Consider the following 17667-nt stretch of genomic DNA (forward strand, 5'->3'; position numbering starts at 1 on the left):
GCAGGAAACGCCTCTTGTACAATGTTGGCATGTGGGGAATACAAGAAACTGCACATTGAGTCTGGACATTGATGTATGAATTGGAAAGAAGGTATTGCTTTTTAAAAGCACAGTGGAAGTGGCTTTAAATCAGATAGGGAATGGTAAGACACGGGATATTGAAAAAGTGCTTTTTTTTCTAGTTGATCTGCAGGTCAATTGAGAAACCAGTGGAGGATTTTGCGAATTAAAGCAGTGATTTTTACTCCCGACTTTGAGTATGAGAGAGGGTAAAAATGGAGAGAATTTGAGAGGATGTGAAAGCATTATTGAAGTTTCACTGGTGCCACGGTGACGAGTGAGGTTTGTAGGCGAAGGAAAAAGTTCCTGCAAACTTTAGCCATGCAAGGAAGGAGGCTAGTTCAGGGGTTAAGATATAACGCTGATGTTTCTGGTGCGTTGGGAAAGGCAAGATTACTTTGATCCTACAATTGGGGACACTGACACCTTCAACAGACTTGCCTGCCAGCTTGGTTTCACGTGAAAAATAAAAAAATACTGCTGCATATACCGTCTCGATATTTTGTTGTCCCGAGCTGTTTGTGCTGGGTCTTGTGCTGTCACTAAAGCACTGTGGGTGCAGGATTGGTGTTCATACTTTACCAACCGATGGTTGCACTAATTAAACAACACCACTATTTAAAATTCCACTTAAAAATGTCAAAAAGCTAATATTAGGAAATGTATGTCGAGCTATGCAAGTAGACTTATGCTTTCACAAATAAATTAGGAAAGCCATAATCCAGTCATTGCAAAACCTACAAGGTTCAGATCTTTACAGTTTTGGGGTAAGATAAGCAATTACACGCTTTCATATCTTATTTATGGAAAACATTATTTTCGCTGGATACCAAAGTAATAGGCACACGTGTGTTATAACACGTGCACGCAGATGTAAGCTTGCTTGCCGTACGTGCTTGTCCGTTTGTAAGCGCATTCAAATGTTGTGTTGTGCCAACTTCTCTTTGTACGCTCCCATGACCCAAAAATACGGAGGGCTTCCTTCACTGGCTCATTTGTCAGCTTGTTGTTGGTGGTTTCAGGAGGCTCATGCTGTTGGTAGCAGCTGTGTAAACCCTGGCTTCAATCTTAATTTTGAAGCTTTCGTGACTGCAGGAATTATTCTTTGGTTCTTTCGGTTAAGTCACGTCTAAAGATAAAATAATAAATTAAAATAATAATATTTAAGGGACTGTCACAGAAACGACCCCTCTCTTTGTGCCGATATGTGTCCTCTCTCTGTGTGTCCTTGTGATGTCTGTCTGCTTGTATGTCTGTCTATAGTTTTGTAGTTAGATTTTTGTTGCTATTTCTTTTATGCTTGATGATGATTGCTTGTGTTGTAATCGAAACGTCGTAATATGCTATTATTTTAATTTATTATTTTATCTTTAGACGCGACTTAACCGAAAGAACCAAAGAATAAACCCTGGCTTGTTGCCTCACGTGCATTGTCTCATAGATTACAGCTCGTTGATTTTCACAAATTCCTTCAATCACAAGTTCCCAGGAATTGTGGCACATGTGCCCTGCATTCACGTACTCTGGGAGGTAAGGGGGTTGGTGGCTCGTGTGGATTTGTGAAATGCTCCAGTATGGATGGACTGTGAGGTAGCAGCACATCTGTTGCGGGCCTTTAAGTGGTTTCGTCTAGGTACCGTGCTTTCCTCCCATATGCAAATCACTCAATAAAAATAAACTGTTAAAAAAATGTTTTAGGGACCCTACAGGAAATAAGTGTTCATGGTCAGGGGAAGGCTTTCCTGAATAAATAAAAAAATATCTTTCTCCCTTAATCTTGCTCTTACCCAACTCAATCTTATCATTTTGATCCTGGTCTGCCGTCAGTATTTGTCCCCAGATATCCATCGTATTTTGTGTTTTGCCATTTTCATCACTCCCACGATTTTTTCCTGCTATTAACTTGGCGTATATGACTTTCCTCACATGTATCTTTGGCCCCACTTTACAGCCATATTTGCAGAGTTCATCTTAAATTATGCTTGCTATTAAGACGGGGGTGGGGGCTTTTGTACCTAAATTAAACACGGTTTGCATAGTTGGCCACCGATACGCTCCAAGTACGAAAATGAACACCGTTCCTCTGCTTTGACCAGAACTTGAGCAATTAATTAATAATTTAACTACTGAAGTGGGAGTCGAGGGTCTGCCCTCTATCCTCTCCCCCCACAGGGAGAGGGGGAGGAGGGGAGGGGCAACCCCCCCCCCCCGCACCTCACGTGACATCCAGCCACCATTTCCTCAGTGACCTGTATAACCAACTAATTTAAGGAGGTTACGTGGGAACAATCACATCTGCGAGAAGCATCAACGAGGTTCGCAGACCAACTTGACGATCACAATGGCAACGCAGCACAGCAAGCCATTCGAGTACAACTGTGCACTTAACTGTCTTACTGACACACACGTCGGACAAACGGCCGGGCAATTTGTGAAGGTGGGGAAACTTTGCGCGGACCATCGGGCGAGTGCAGCGCGTCTCGAATTATGAAAACTCGGTGTAACGTTGGCCACCGACCCTCTCCGACTACACAAATGAACCCATGACAAAGCTTAGCTGGCGGGCGGGGAAAAAGGATTTCCAACCTTCAGCGTGCCCTTACTCTGTCACCGTGGCCGAGAGCACCGCGTTCCAAAATTGACCACCTTGAGCCCCCAGCAAATGAAGTCTGTGATGTTTCATGAAGGTGTGAGGGGGAGCTCCACACTTCGGCCTTGAAGATTTTTTTTGTCAAAGGCACGCCAGCTTTGCTAGGTCACCGCCATGGCCCTGATGAAATGTGGATTACCCGGCTCGGCTCTACCATGCCCCGTGACCTTGTATGCCTATTGGATGTGTAATGAAGGTCCCCAAATGCAGCACTTCTTGGATAACGTTTTTTGTCCTCAACAACAACGTCCAGTGCCCCCACCACCAGCCAACACAACTCCCTCGCTTTCCCTCTCCCTAAGGCCCCCTCCTCCACTTCACTCTTTCCTTTTATCCTCTTCTTCCTCACCCTCTCCAGTCTCCATCCATCCCTTCTAACCACTCCCTCTGCTCACCTTTTAAACATCCTCAATGGACCCCTTGACTCTTTGAAAATATTCCCACCTTCTTTCAAACCTTCCAACCAATCGCCATCTAGCAAGGCACGTTATCGCTATACTTTTGCAGTAGCGCCCCCTCATGGCGTTTACGGTGTTTACAATATCAACGTCCCCTATGTGTCCTACAAATATGATATCCAAGGATGTCTAACATCCACACAGATGCATACCCGCACCCACGTGGCCTCCCTTTGTTTGGAAGCCGCCTCTCTTTTCCGGCAAACCAAACGCCAACATCACGATCTTCTGGCTAATGTGGAACTCGTAAAGGACATTTTGGACAGACCGGGGGGAAGTCCGCATCGCCACCTGTTTATATATCACGATAAACCAGGGGGTTCGCCATGTGGGCTTGTAGTTCGCTAACTCTTCGGGCTGAGGTGATGGCCAACAAGAATAGCATTTTGAAGAGTCAACAGTCTCTCAGATCACCATGGGTTCAAAAGGAGATCTACATTGAGAGTTTAAGTCCAGGTGTCGATTCCAGGGCACCACCCTCGAACGTATTGTTGGCCTCTCCTGCCTCGTGGCCCTGAATTTTTGACAGGATCTTGGATGACACCACCACCCACGTGCCCCTCGACTTCCTTGTGAAAAGCCAAGAGAGCCGCCGCTCTTAATCTCAGGGCCGCCAACAAAATCTGTTCACCGATCGTCTCCAAAAAAATTGCAATTTTCGCAACACCACAAAATACAAAGCCTTTGCTTGACACTATCCTCAACTTTTTTTTTCCAGTGGGAAGCATACCATTGCCAAGTTGCCTGTCTCCTGGATTCCAGGAGTAAATCCTGAACCCCTCTTATCTAGACCAAGTCTGGAGAACCTGGTACTCTTAATTTCCACGCCGCCAGGTTCTCAAGGCTTGCAGACCCTTACACCAGGCCCCACCTTTGCAAGAGCAGGTGCGGCCTCGGATCCAGGGTTTCTCGGCTTAACCTGATTCTGATTTTCGACCCCGGGCGAGGTAGAAAAAACCAGCAAGCGAATTCCCTTGCTCTGCCCAAGATAAGAGGCACAGATAATTTAAGCATCAGCTTGTCGGTTCTCCATGGTAACCGCTGTCACATTGTCGCACCTGAACAAGACTTCCCCATCTCTACTGCTTCTATCCATTCCAGTGATAGCCTTATGACCTTCCTTTCCTCTGCCGACTATTTCCCCGGCAAGGCTCTTCCTGGGGAGATCTTTCCCCCGCACCTCCGATTAGCACAGTTGGCTATGTACGGTGCGAAAGACGTACATACAGACAAGACTCCGCCACTTTAGCAGCAAGCTCCTTAGCCGAACTGGCTCGCGTTCTCCCAACTCTACCTGCTCCTTGATAAAGCCCAGGTGAACGCCTTCTTGTAAGCAAGGCGTCTGGAGCCACACCATAAGATGGGTCCTGCCTTGCCGACTCGTAGAGAGAGTTTCACAAAGTGCCTCATTTTTCGATTTGAAGCTTTCGTGACTGCAGGGATTCATCTTCTTGGTTCTTTCGGTAAAGTCACGTAGAAGGGAAGTAATAAAAAATAAAAATAAAACATAATAAAATAATTCTCACGACGTTTCGGCCACAACGCAAGCAGCCGTCCTCAGGTGCTGCTTGCGTTGTGGCCGAAACGTCGTGAGAATTATTTTATTATGTTTTATTTTTATTATTTTATTACTTCCCTTCTACGTGACTTTACCGAAAGAACCAAGAAGATGAAAGTGCCTCATGTTGCCCCCCACAGGTTGTTATCAGGCACCACTGCATGGCCCTCCTAATGTCGACTGGCCAAAGACGTGTACTGTCACCACTCTCTATGGCCTGGGGTTAGCAGGAGGCACCTTGCACACTGCCCCTATCGCAGAGTTCCCGAGCGTGTTCTGGTCCCCGGCACAGGATCGGTGTTCATTCGTCATTTGTGTAGTCAGGAGTGTTGTCGGTGGCTAACGTATGAATAATAGTTTTTCACATAAGGCAGCCACTTGGGTATGTTGATGAAGTCTGTAAGTTTACATAGTTCAATGGCAATAACATTTTAAAATAATTCAATATCAAACGTCAGTTTGTAGCCTGGAGTTAAAATCGCAGTCTAACCCTGAGAAAGTGGCTTTTTGGGTCCTTTGTTTTAAAATGTCTGTTTTTTGTTATAGACTTAATAAAATAACTATTGACTGAAAACAAGGCAGCAGTACAATTCAGTTGGGAGGTTTTAACAGATTCTCAAAGTTGTATCTTTTTTTCTGTAGTCGGGGTGTTGGAGTCTTAGAAGTTTCCAGGGAATCTTGAGTGTATCTCACTTTTTTTGGCGAAGTAGAAGCAACATGCTGTATTATTTGCAAGAACAGCATGAGGCTATGTATTTATCAATTCCAAAAAACTACTTTGTTTTAACGTACCCCAATGTTCTAGTGTTATCCTTGAGGGAAAATAGTTTCAAATTACAAAATGAAGAAGCTTAGACAGGCCCTTCACAACTGAACAGAACACCTTCCTTAGAGAAGAGAGTAAAAATGAATTTAATGAAATGTGATGTCTGTTTCGAATCCCTTTTCCTGACAGCGTATTCCTCATACGGTACGCAGGCAGTATGTATAAGAAAGTATTACATTTAAGAAATAAATAAATGGTACTTATACTCTTTGGTTCTTTTGGTAAAGTCACGTAGGTATAAATAATAAGTATAACCCGTAAAAACAAAGTTTTTCACTATAAATCTTTTATATGCGTGGCGGCTAGAGTCCTCTGGCTTGAGATGGCTGCCACCTATGGGTCAGATGATTGTCTGCCAGTATTAAGCAATTGGTAATTAAATATTTAATTTGTTTTCCCTAAACAGTGTAAAATTTTGGAAAAACATTTTCACGAACATTAATTGTCTCGCACAACGAGTCTGTGTGCAAAATGTCAGCTCGATTGGATCACGGGAAGTGGGTTAAAAAACGACCGAAAGATTTGCACGGTCGTAAGCAAGCAAGCAAGCACGCAAGCACGCAAGCAAGCAAGCAAGCGAACTTAATATAAAGGATTTAAAAATAAAATAAATCACGACGTTTCGGGCGTGATGCAAGCGTCCATCATCAGGTGGGAAAGCATGGTCTGCTGCTGAGGCAGACTGTTTTAAACGTTTAAAACAGTCTGCCTCAGCAGCAGACCATGCTTTCCCACCTCATGATGGACGCTTGCGTTGTGCCCGAAACATCGTGATTTATTTTATTTTCTACCTACGTGACTTTACCGAAAGAACCAAAGAGTATGGATTCCTGTAGTCACGAAAGCTTCAAATCAAGATTAAATAGTAATTGACTATGGGCCTGATGTTATGTTAGGTTCCTTTGTGGGCTCATAATGTCACTCTTCCCCACTCCCCTCATGCATTGTTTGAATTCACACTTTTTTAATTCGAGAAGCAACTTTTTCTTGTCGCATTTTCACTCTCGTTTTGCTCCATCTTGTTTGATATTATTTGGAATGGTGCCTCATATATTTTTTGAGAACGGATTGTGGTAGCAGATATCACAGAACAATTTCTGAAATATTAAGTGAACTTTGATTCACACTGTCCAGGGCAGCACTCTCTCTAAGAGTACCGTGATCATCACGGGCCGGTTAAAACCACAATTTTAATTATCCGAGCTGGAATTTAGTCAACAATTCAAGTGCAGCGCCACATTTTTAATGTGGTGGAATTGTGTGCAGTCGTCTAGTGGCAGGGGTGAGACCGTCACTTAAGAAACCAGTTTAATCGCAGGCGGCGGTGGCCTGGGTTTGAACCCCCCCAGTCTCTTAGCGATTCTGCCTCAGCACTCGAACCTTACTTATCCTCAAACTATGTTTTATTTTTTTTAATCGCCCAGATTAGGGCTCTGCAACCAGCTGCTCCAGAGCCGCATGCAGCTCTTTTTTTAAAGGACTGCTTCGTGACATTGTTGATAAAGGACCACCATCTCGTATGCACATTGCATTGCGGCTATTGCAATATTGATGTTTTTTTCACCGAATTTTAGAAAAAATAATGGCTGCTCTTGTTATTTTGGTTTGACCCCTGGCTCAGATGCATGTCTATGAGTATGCATGCCTGTATTTTCGTTGTAATTTGACTTTAGTTTTTTCTAATAATTATTAGTATTATTGGGGGAGCGGTGGTGTGGTGGTTAGTGGACTTATCAATTCACATGAACTGGATATGTGAGTAAATGGTTATCTGAACCTGCTCTGGTCCTTATCTAGGTTGACCTATCTTAAAACTAGGCTCCCATTGTGGTAAGTCCTCATTAGCAATGGGAAGACAGGTTGGCAGGACTTGGCACTGGACCACGCTGTGAACCATTTTTCTCAGGAATGCCATCTATTCCAGTGTCCTGTCTATTGCTGTTAAACAATAAACGAGACCAAAACGTTGACCGGATTTGTTTTTAGCTCTTGTCACATGTAACGTTTTGTTTGTAATTGAATGTCTTCCATACTTCTTAAAACTATAAATACATTGAATTAAGTGCATGGGATCTCATGCTGTATCTGTGCAGTACAATAATTTTTCATAATGAGTGAAATCATCTTAAACTTAACAACGTTTTAAAATGCACGTCTTTAAGACGTTTGCAAGAATAGTTTAGATTTTTTATTGAAAATATAACAATGACTTGCTATGTCTACTGCCATCCATAAATGGTTTCTCTAATATCACTGATGTAAACACACATGTGCTTAATGGGGTCTAGTTTGCCTGAGAGTTTGTAATGGCAGTATGATGGACTGAACTGTAAACTGCACACACAAGTCATTTGGACCAGATTTTGCAACTTATAATGTACTATCTTATGGTGATTTTAACGATTATCGTTGATGAATCTTGCTGAATACTGTATCTTGTTGAGGCTTAAATTTCGATTTAAAGCTTTCGTGACTGCAGGGATTCATCTTCTTGGTTATTTCGGTAAAGTCACGTAGAATGGAAATAATAAAATAATTCTCACGACGTTTCGGCCACAACGCAAGCAGCCGTCCTCAGGTGAAGACCTCCCCCCCCCTCCAACCCAGCTTAAATATACGCTCCAAGCTTGGTGGTGTTTCATTCTTCACCTGAGGACGGCTGCATGCGTTGTGGCCGAAACGTCGTGAGAATTATTTAATAATGTAATATTTTATTATTTTATTATTTCCATTCTACGTGACTTTGTTGAGGCTTGTTATATGAACTGTACAGGGAAGCCATGGTATGACAATAGCTGCTTGTTGCTTGCTAAAAATGGTTATCTCTGCAGTGTGTGAGCTGTTCATATGAAGCTTTAGTTTATGGCACCTTAAACTAGTTTTAAATGTTTCTGTTCGTTTCGAAATCTAAATGCAGTGCATGTGCAAATGTTCTTTCTACTCGCAAAGAACTTCACTTCAGCAATGATGGAATGCGTAGCGTCTCGCACAAACATAATTATTTGAGAAGCTAAGAGAACCCTTATTGAATTCATATTGGTTTATAAACCAAATGAATATACTCTTTGGTTCTTTCGGTAAAGTCACGTAGGTATAAAATAAATTAAATCACAAGAAACAATTGTTTCTTGCTGTGGTTGTCCCAACCTGATGACAGACGCTTGTGTTGCGCCCGAAATGTCGTGATTGAATTTATTTTCTACCTACGTGACTTTACCGAAAGAACCAAAGAGTATGGATCCCTACAGTCACGAAAACTTCAACTCTAGATCAAATTAATATACTCCATGGTGTACATATTCTTACCAATAAGATTTATTTTAAATCCCCAAAGCGATACCACAGGCCTTTGTAAATCAATGGCCAGACTCTTTTGGTTGGCAGAAAGGCAGATTCTGCTGCTCTCTGGCAGAATAATTGCTAATTTGACAAATGTACAACTACAGGAGAGTATTTTTTTAAAATAGACATTAAGCCCCCCATAACTTCAAGACTGCACTGTATGGAAGGTGTGCAGCTTATCAAGGTAAAAATGTACACATCTGCTTATAAGGTCTTAAGAGCTGGACTAATTACCTGAAAATAAATGGTAATTAAAATTAAACAAATCTGACTTCTGCACATTATGAATTGCATGATTTGCTGCTCATGATCATGTCATTATAAGGCCAGTTGCAGTTTTATGCATCGAATCCAGGAACGTTTTCAGTTGAGAACTTATAAAGGAACTCTGTTCTTTTTGGTTTAAAACAATGCTTTTTAGTATCTAAAAACGCACCCTGGAAATATGCCAGTCACCTCAAACAAAAATGTAGGCAAGTGCCTTTTTAAAAGACTTTTGTATGTGAACTTCTCACGACGTTGGACATTTTTTAAAATCCTTTATATTAAGTTTGCTTGCTTGCTTAGGACCGTGCAAATCTTTCGGTCGTTATTTAACCCACTTCCCGTGATCCAATCGAGCTGACAATTTGCACACAGCCTCGTTGTGCATGACAATGCATTTTCGTGAAATTTTTTGTAAACATTTTTACACTGTTTAGGGAATTTTTTAAAAATATTTAATTAACAATTGTTTAATGCTGCCAGACAATCATCTGACCCATAGGTGGCAGCCATCTCAAGCCAGAGGACGAGAGGACTCTAGCCGCCCCGATGCCACGCATATAAAGGATTTATAGTGAAAAACTTAGTTTTTACGGGTTTACTTGTTATTTGTGTTAATAACGGTAACGCAGTGCTTTCAGGTGAAAATTCGTGGGAATGTTCAGATGCTGTCTTTGTATTCTACATGTACTCGTGTCACAATGGAACTGGTGCCAGTCATACGATGGCATGATGTGGAGCAGACAATCATATTATTGTTAGCCCTGTGGCTACATGCATCCAAATAGCAATCTGAAATATTAACGATTTGGATTCAAATTAGAAGGTTTTTCTGTTGCCTTGCTCATCATGTTCTCTGGTATAAATAATTTGAAGGAGGAGGGATTTATTGCTCATATCTTTGCGTTCAAAATGATGACAATCTTAATGTAAGGTTCACAGTTTTTTTTATAAGCATCAGACTAATTTGGCAGTGTTGCAAACTGACCTTAGGAAGCTGATTGTAATTACCAGTGAAACGTCGTACTCTAATTGTAAATGTGGGTTTACTCCAACACACCGGGTGTGTGCTGAATTAGTAACGAATTGGAATGTTTTGCTCAGTTGAAAAATCGTACTAATTGGCTGTACCAGGTGGTGGCGGATTTAACGACACATTTATATTTACGCGATCTTATCCAAAAAAAACTCATGGAAAATATTGGTCGCGAAAGCCTACGACGTGTTATCCTGACCTGGTGTGACAGCTTCTGAGCATGTGAACAGAAGAAGCGAGTCTCTTGAGCTTACTGCTGTTCTGGATATGCTTACAAGCCATATTTGCTTCACTTACTACAAAAAAAACGTTATTTGCAGTTACATGTGTAGAGAAGTTCCGACGGATGTACTCGTAGACGGAGGTAAGTTAAGGGCTTCCGCCAGGGTTTATTAAAGCTGTTACAATATTACACAGCAGGGTACACAACTCCCAGGGGCTAGGGGGTCCTACTCTGAGTGCGGGTCCCTAGCCGGCTAGCTCCGGTCGCTCTCTCTCGTGTCGGATCGAGGACTCTGCCGACTCCACCGAGCGGAGAGAGAAGCACCTCTACGGCTACCACCGGCTTCTCCCCAGACTCCCTATTCGATCCCTCTCTCTACCCCTGGTTCCCTCTTCACCCTGCTTACTCTACCCGTTCCCACAGTGACCCCGCTTACGTCACGGGGTATCCCTTAAGTACCCTAGGAGACGTGACGTCATCGCACTGAACGGCACACCTGACGTCACGTCCCCATTTTACTCCTCTACACATGTGTAGTGAGTCCAACTGAGTCGCGGACGTTCTTTAGAGGCAACACTTTTATTGTTACATCAACCCGTTAACACAAGGGTAACTTGCCCCTTCACCAGATACAGCCTAGGGTGGTGACCACCCAGTTAAATACTCTATACGTAGGAGTTACAGCTACGAAGGGGCAGACCCTCACTCGGGTCCCCGACCACGTGTTGATGCCGTGTAGAGCTTCCAGCTTGTTGATGTGGAGCTTCTTCCAGCTTGTAGAACGAAGAACCCCGGTCCCTCCCAGGGACCCACCTTATATCCCGCTGGGTCAGGGCCGCTCCGCCCTTGGCCCCGCCCGCCTCCTCCAGCGTTCTAGCTCCCTTTGATCCCTCTCAAGAGCTCTCCTCGGATACGTGATCACCCCCTAGCTCCCCTACCTAGGACCCTCTGTGGACACTCCGGATCACGTGTCTACGGGGTCAACCAGAGTGCCATGGCCCGGGGCAACCCTGCCCCTGGGCCAGAGGTCGCAACCGGGTACCCGATACCCGTACCCTATCCGAACAAAGACAGTGTTCTTCACCTGAGGACGGCTGCTTGCGTTGTGGCCGAAACGTCGTGAGAATTATTTTATTATGTTTTATTTTTTATTATTTTATTATTTCCCTTCTACGTGACTCTACCGAAAGAACCAAGAAGATGAATCCCTGCAGTCACGAAAGCTTTAAATCGAATTTTAAACTAAACTATGTTTTATTTACCAGGTTAGGTGCATTTCAGAAGTGACCTGGGCACAAATAATAGCCCAATGAAGTGGCTTATGTGGAGATTTATAGCGGCCAAATACTTGAAACACATCTTCTTGGTTCTTTCGGTAAAGTCACGTAGAAGGGAAGTAATAAAATAATAAAAATAAAACATAATAAAATAATATAATATTACTTCCCTTCTACGTGACTTTACCGAAAGAACCAAGAAGATGAATCCCTGCAGTTACGAAAGCTTTAAATCGAAACTTGAAACACATGTTTCAAATATGGAGGGAAAAACCGGAGGACCTGGAGAAAAATCCATGTGCCCACAGGGAGAACATGCAAACTCCGAACTATACAGGCATTGTCAGGGTCGGGATCGAACCCATGACCAACTGTATATTAGGCGAGGTAGTTAACATCTCGTCACCACGGCCCCCCCAATTAAAACATCAAGCCCTGCTGATAAAGCTCTGCAGATGCTTAATGATGAAGAGTCTTGAGACTGCGAGATTTTCCTGAGTAAATAAGAAGAGAGTTTGAGATATAAATATATATCAAGGCGCAGTTCCTTATTTGAGAACCAACCGTATTTTAATTAAATGAAGCCAAATAGATTTTTACTGTATGAGCAGCAATAGCGAGGGTAGTGCTTGTATGCATATTTATGGGTGTACCAATGTACACGCCACCTTTTATCCTGCCGCACCGTTCATCGAAATGCATGGATACTCGCAAGGATTTTCCATTTTGAACAAGCAGCATACGGGTTAAGGATAGAAATGAGAGGAACTGCATATTTCCGAGTTTTTTTTGTTAGATCGCGTAACTATGAATGTTTCGGTAAACCCGTCACCACCCTACACAGCCGGCAAGGTTTGTCACGTAAACAAAACATGCCAATTCGTTGCTAGTATAGTGTTGGAGAGTAAACACACAACGTTTACAATTCGAGTATGACATTTTGCCAGTAATTGTAACTTGCGTAGTCAGGCGACAGCCAGATTTGTATAAATAAAATAAATGTAAATATTTCCATATTTCTGTGTGCCAATCAGAGGATCACGTAAATAAAACTGAAACTGCATTTATGTTGGGATTTTTTCAATAAAACAAATTACAATTGAAAATTAGGCTTTAAAAAAATATAATTGGTCAATTTTCAAATTTCCCAATGTTTAATCAGCTTTGGAAGTGTAATTTAGCAGAATTTAAAAAAATAATGATTTATGTTTAAAATGAGGGATTTGTATTTGGGGAACGGTAGTGTAGCGGTTCGCGCGCTGCCCTACGAACCCGGCAACCTGAGTTCGACTCCCGCTCACGGCCAACACCAGTGACGAGTATTTGAACCGGTCCTGGGCCTCCCCTAGGTCGACTCAGCCTCAATAGAGTACCTGGTGCTATGTAAAAACATCCCCACTAGGGGAGACAAAGGCGGCGGGCGTGGTGTTGGCCACCCACCCCCTTGTGTGCTGTGCCGGCCTTCGTAGGTGCTCGCTAACAGCACTTGCCCCCAACCAGTCTGTTAAGGCTATATGGGGGATCTTTGTCACGTGTTTTGGTTTTTGGACTCCACTGCACAGAAGGTAAATAACTATGTATAATGGGCGACTTCCTCGACACGTCGTATAGAGGTTACTTCTTTTTCGATTTGAAGCTTTCGTGACTGCAGGGATTCATCTTCTTGGTTCTTTCGGTAAAGTCACGTAGAAGGGAAGTAATAAAATAATAAAAATAAAACATAGGTCTGTCGCCTCGACAGACCTGGTTTCACCTGAGGACGGCTGCTTGCGTTGTGGCCGAAACGTCGTGAGAATTATTTTATTATGTTTTATTTTTATTATTTTATTACTTCCCTTCTACGTGACTTTACCGAAAGAACCAAGAAGAGGTTACTTCTTCTTTATTACTCACACTGGGCACAACAGAGGTCAACACCGGTTCTTCCTCACACCGAATATAACTCTAGGCAATAACACCTCTACCGGCTACACGCACAGCCGATCACTCGGCGTGGTCCCCTCGCCCTCACTCGTCTCCGCCGCTGGCTGGCGGCGTGACGACGACGACGGCGATGGAACCCACGCAGGAGATCTTCCACGTGGCCGGACGGCGGAGAGAGATGTCGGTGAACAGCGACGCAGCCAGGACCCAGCACCCCACACACGAGCCCCTAGCCCCGGGTCCGCTCTCCCTTATATCCCCCCAGTCGTGGCTAGGCCTCGCCTCCGGCCACGCCCTCTCGTGGAACCTTCCAGCAGTTCCCGGAGTATCTCGGCTAGCCCCCACCTGTTACCTTTGCCCCAGAGACACCTCCGTCCTTCCCTGATTGATTGCTACCACTGTGGCCTTACCCGTGAATCCCTTCCCAGGCCAGCAGGTGTCACCCTGTCATGTCAGTAGGTGTCACCCTGTCATTACATGTGTATTGCCCACTTCCCCCTGCAATTCAGTGAATTATACTGCATGATCACAATTTGATTCGTGAAGTTAATCATAAAAAAAATCTTAATGTTTTTACCTCTAATTTATTCTATATTGTTTGTTTTGCTTGGTCCAAAGGCAATTTCTACATGGCACGAATCAGTGCGTAAACCGATAGATGACTGCTCTCTGTGTGGAATATCTGTTTATAATGTGTGATGCACTATAAACCCAGCAAACCTACCATGCCGAGACCACCGTCATTTAGCGGTCAACAGCGGTTATATATTGTCAGAAAAGAACTGGAATGGTTTCTGTATTTATACATTACCTTATCAGCAGTTTCCATTATACACTGTTCTCAATATTAATGGATAACCGTGTGTGCTGTTTGTACAAAAAGGAACGGTTATTCACAGAAAGGAAAGAGTAATCAGTCATTCAGATGACAGGCTTTCAAGGTGATTTTTTTTATTTGAAACTGCTTTGTGGTCATGGTACTTGCTCCTAGCACCCATAGCGCGAAGGCTGTTATATAGTAGATCAGCTGGTAAAATAGCGAGCGTGCGGTTGTGAGACTGAGTTAATATCCTGGTCCTGGTCTACTTGGCCATCCCACCCACTCGGCTTTGTGTCATGGTATAGAAAGTATCACTTGGTGGGAAGTCAACAGTGGCTGGACTCGCACGTGCATTTTCTAGGTCGTCTTTAATGCCAAGGGAAAAATATCAACGGCGTTGTTTCACTAATCGCCAGCCATCGGCATATCCCATCTTTCTTGAAGACGACCTTGTGAGCAGCACACACCGGACTGTTCTAACAAATACACAGTCTGCCCCAGGGGAATAACACTTGTCACTTCTGGGACTTTGCGCCACAGATCACGTGACCCTATGCATCAGAAGCCCCTCAGTGATTTTACTCTGGAGGGCCCAGCGCGCACAGAAGTCTGTGTTATAATTGTTTTTTTACCCTTTTATCTGGCAAAAAACTGACACCTTTTTTACGAGGAGTCATGTTTGCATAGACCACAATACCTGCAGTCATAATGCAAACAAAAAACATAACTCTGATAATATATGCACTGTCATATTCTTAGGTTTTTTCGGTAAAGTCACGTAGGTAAAACATCAAAATTAATAAAAAATAAAATAAAATAAAGATCACGACGTTTCGGAGGCAACACAAGTCGTGATCTTTATTTTATTTTATTTTTATTAATTTTGATGTTTTACCTACGTGACTTTACCAAAAAAAACCTAAGAATATGAATCATTGCAGTCACGAAAGCTTCAAATCTAGAAATATATGCACTGTCCTTGAAGTTGATTGGTCCACACCCGAGACAGCTTTCCTTAGAGCCTAGTCTCACATGGGTTGGACCAGATGACGCCAAAAGGCGCACTGGCGTCAAGGTGGTGAAGGTTTTGTTGTCGCTTGCCTCTGGAAGGAGCTGTGTGGCACATCCACCCCTATCTGGGATGACCTGCTCACAGCATGATCAATTGAGCAGCAGGAGAGGACAATGATGGCATTGAGGACTTCTCGAGGTGCACAGCTTCGTACTCATCTTCTTGGTTCTTTCGGTAAAGTCACGTAGAAGGGAAATAATAAAATAATAATAAAACATAATAAAATAATTCTCATGACGTTTCGGCCACAACACAAGCAGCCGTCCTCAGGTGAAGAACAGGTCTGTCGGAAGACACAACGTCTGAATGACCCCCGACAGACCTGTTCTTCACCTGAGGACGGCTGCTTGCGTTGTGGCCGAAACGTCGTGAGAATTATTTTATTATGTTTTATTTTTATTATTTTATTGTTTCCCTTCTACGTGACTTTACCGAAAGAAGCAAGAAGATGAATCCCTGCAGTCACGAAAGCTTTAAATCGAAAGCTTCGTACTCATTTTCAAAAAATTCCAGACGGTCCTGGCTCTAAATAGGCTTTGATTATTTTTCATGACCTCTATCACTTTTAATTGGAAAGTTGTTTTTAATGCATTTTGATGCGAAGTTTTGTGCGTTAATAATAATATCCTGCAGCAAAACTAATATAATCTCTCAGCAGCTATTATCTTTTGGAGTGCTGAAGGAATCTGCTTTCGAGGATGTTACATCCTAATGAAATGTCGTGAGCAGAAACAAATACAGTGGTACCCCGTTGTACGTCGTTAATTCGTTCCAGAAGGTAGGACTTCTACCGAAAATGACGTATAGCAAACTAATTTCTCCCATAAGAAATTAAGGAAAGGAAATAATCCGTTCCAGAGTATACGAAAGGATATTTTACGTGGCATATAATACATTAATGGGGCTGTATAAAATAATTTAGACACTACTAATTAAAATAAATGCATAAATAAATAAAAATAAATTGAAATAAAAATGATTTAACATCACTTGACCTTGCTGAGAAAAGTTGATAGCCTACGAGGATGGTGGTGAGGAAGGGGAGGAGTTGTGGACGGGGCTCATCCTGACCCATACAAGTTCTAGCGAAGCGCTTCGTACCCCAAGCAAAACACGACGTATACCAAATTCGACGTATTCCAAAGCGGTTGTATACCGAGGTATGACTGTACATCCATTCACTCGACTAAATCTCAAAACACTACGTTGACGTGGCCGGGGAAATTGCAGGCATTATTTCCAGCAGACATCAGGGGCGACAGATCATTGTAGAGGCACAGCCCGTTCGAAAATGCGAAGAAAGCAGGCTTGTTGTAGGACCGTGGTTGCTTCAGTGCGTTTAATTCTCGTGCTTAAAGACTTGCACGTTGCTATTAAAATTCCTGGAAAGTGTCCTGCAGAGTCTAGAGAGACTGGTGTCTGACATTCAGGGGAATTTGATCAACACCACTCACAATTCAGGACACTGACATTATTGTACATTGAAATTAATGATTGTTCTTATTGTTTTACCAAGTTGGTCAAGAAGTAACATTCTAACTTAATGAAATGCTATAGATGTCAGTCATGAATATGCTAAGTGTTTCTGTATTCGTTGCATTTTAGATTGATTCACTGACCTTTTCTGTCCACTTCAGTGAAAATTGTTCGCTACCAGTTCAACATTGTAGCCCGAGCCATTAACGACATGATGAGCATGCAGATTCGGAAACATGTGGTGTCATTGTAGTAAAGGAAGTGAAAGTGTCTCCATCAATCCCCAACAACAGTCAGATTTGCATGGGTCAAATCATATTTCAGAAACTGTAATTCCGTTTTTCGCACAGCACTTGCCTATAGGGCTTTTTCAACTCAGTTTATTTTCGAGTGATGGTGGCTTATGTTTCGCGGTTACAGTGATATGTTATCAATCCAAAATTGTGTTGTAGTTCTGCTGGTTCTTTCTGCAAACTTACATCGCCAATTTTTTTTGCTCACCGCAAGTTTAACCTGTAGACAATTCCTGCAGTCACGAAAGCTTAAAATCAAGTCTGTCGACATTGATTTGTGTTTCCTATTGTGTGTCTGCCTGTGCTTGTGTATGCACTCGACTCGGCCTTAAATGAGTACCTGGAGTGGTGTGTAATCATAGCCACTGGTTCTGGCCACCCACACCCTC

The 17667-nt window shown here is 42.9% G+C and overlaps 1 protein-coding gene across 2 annotated transcripts in view; it reads left to right on the forward strand.

Moving 5' to 3' along the window:
• Nucleotides 1-17667, forward strand: part of ARID2 (AT-rich interaction domain 2) — a 118244-nt gene that overhangs the window by 10129 nt on the left and 90448 nt on the right. The window lies entirely within an intron of this gene.

Source organism: Lethenteron reissneri, chromosome 2 (genome assembly GCF_015708825.2).
Source record: "Lethenteron reissneri isolate LAM-NWPU_2019-01 chromosome 2, ASM1570882v1, whole genome shotgun sequence".
NCBI classification, from domain to species: Eukaryota; Metazoa; Chordata; class Hyperoartia; order Petromyzontiformes; family Petromyzontidae; genus Lethenteron; species Lethenteron reissneri.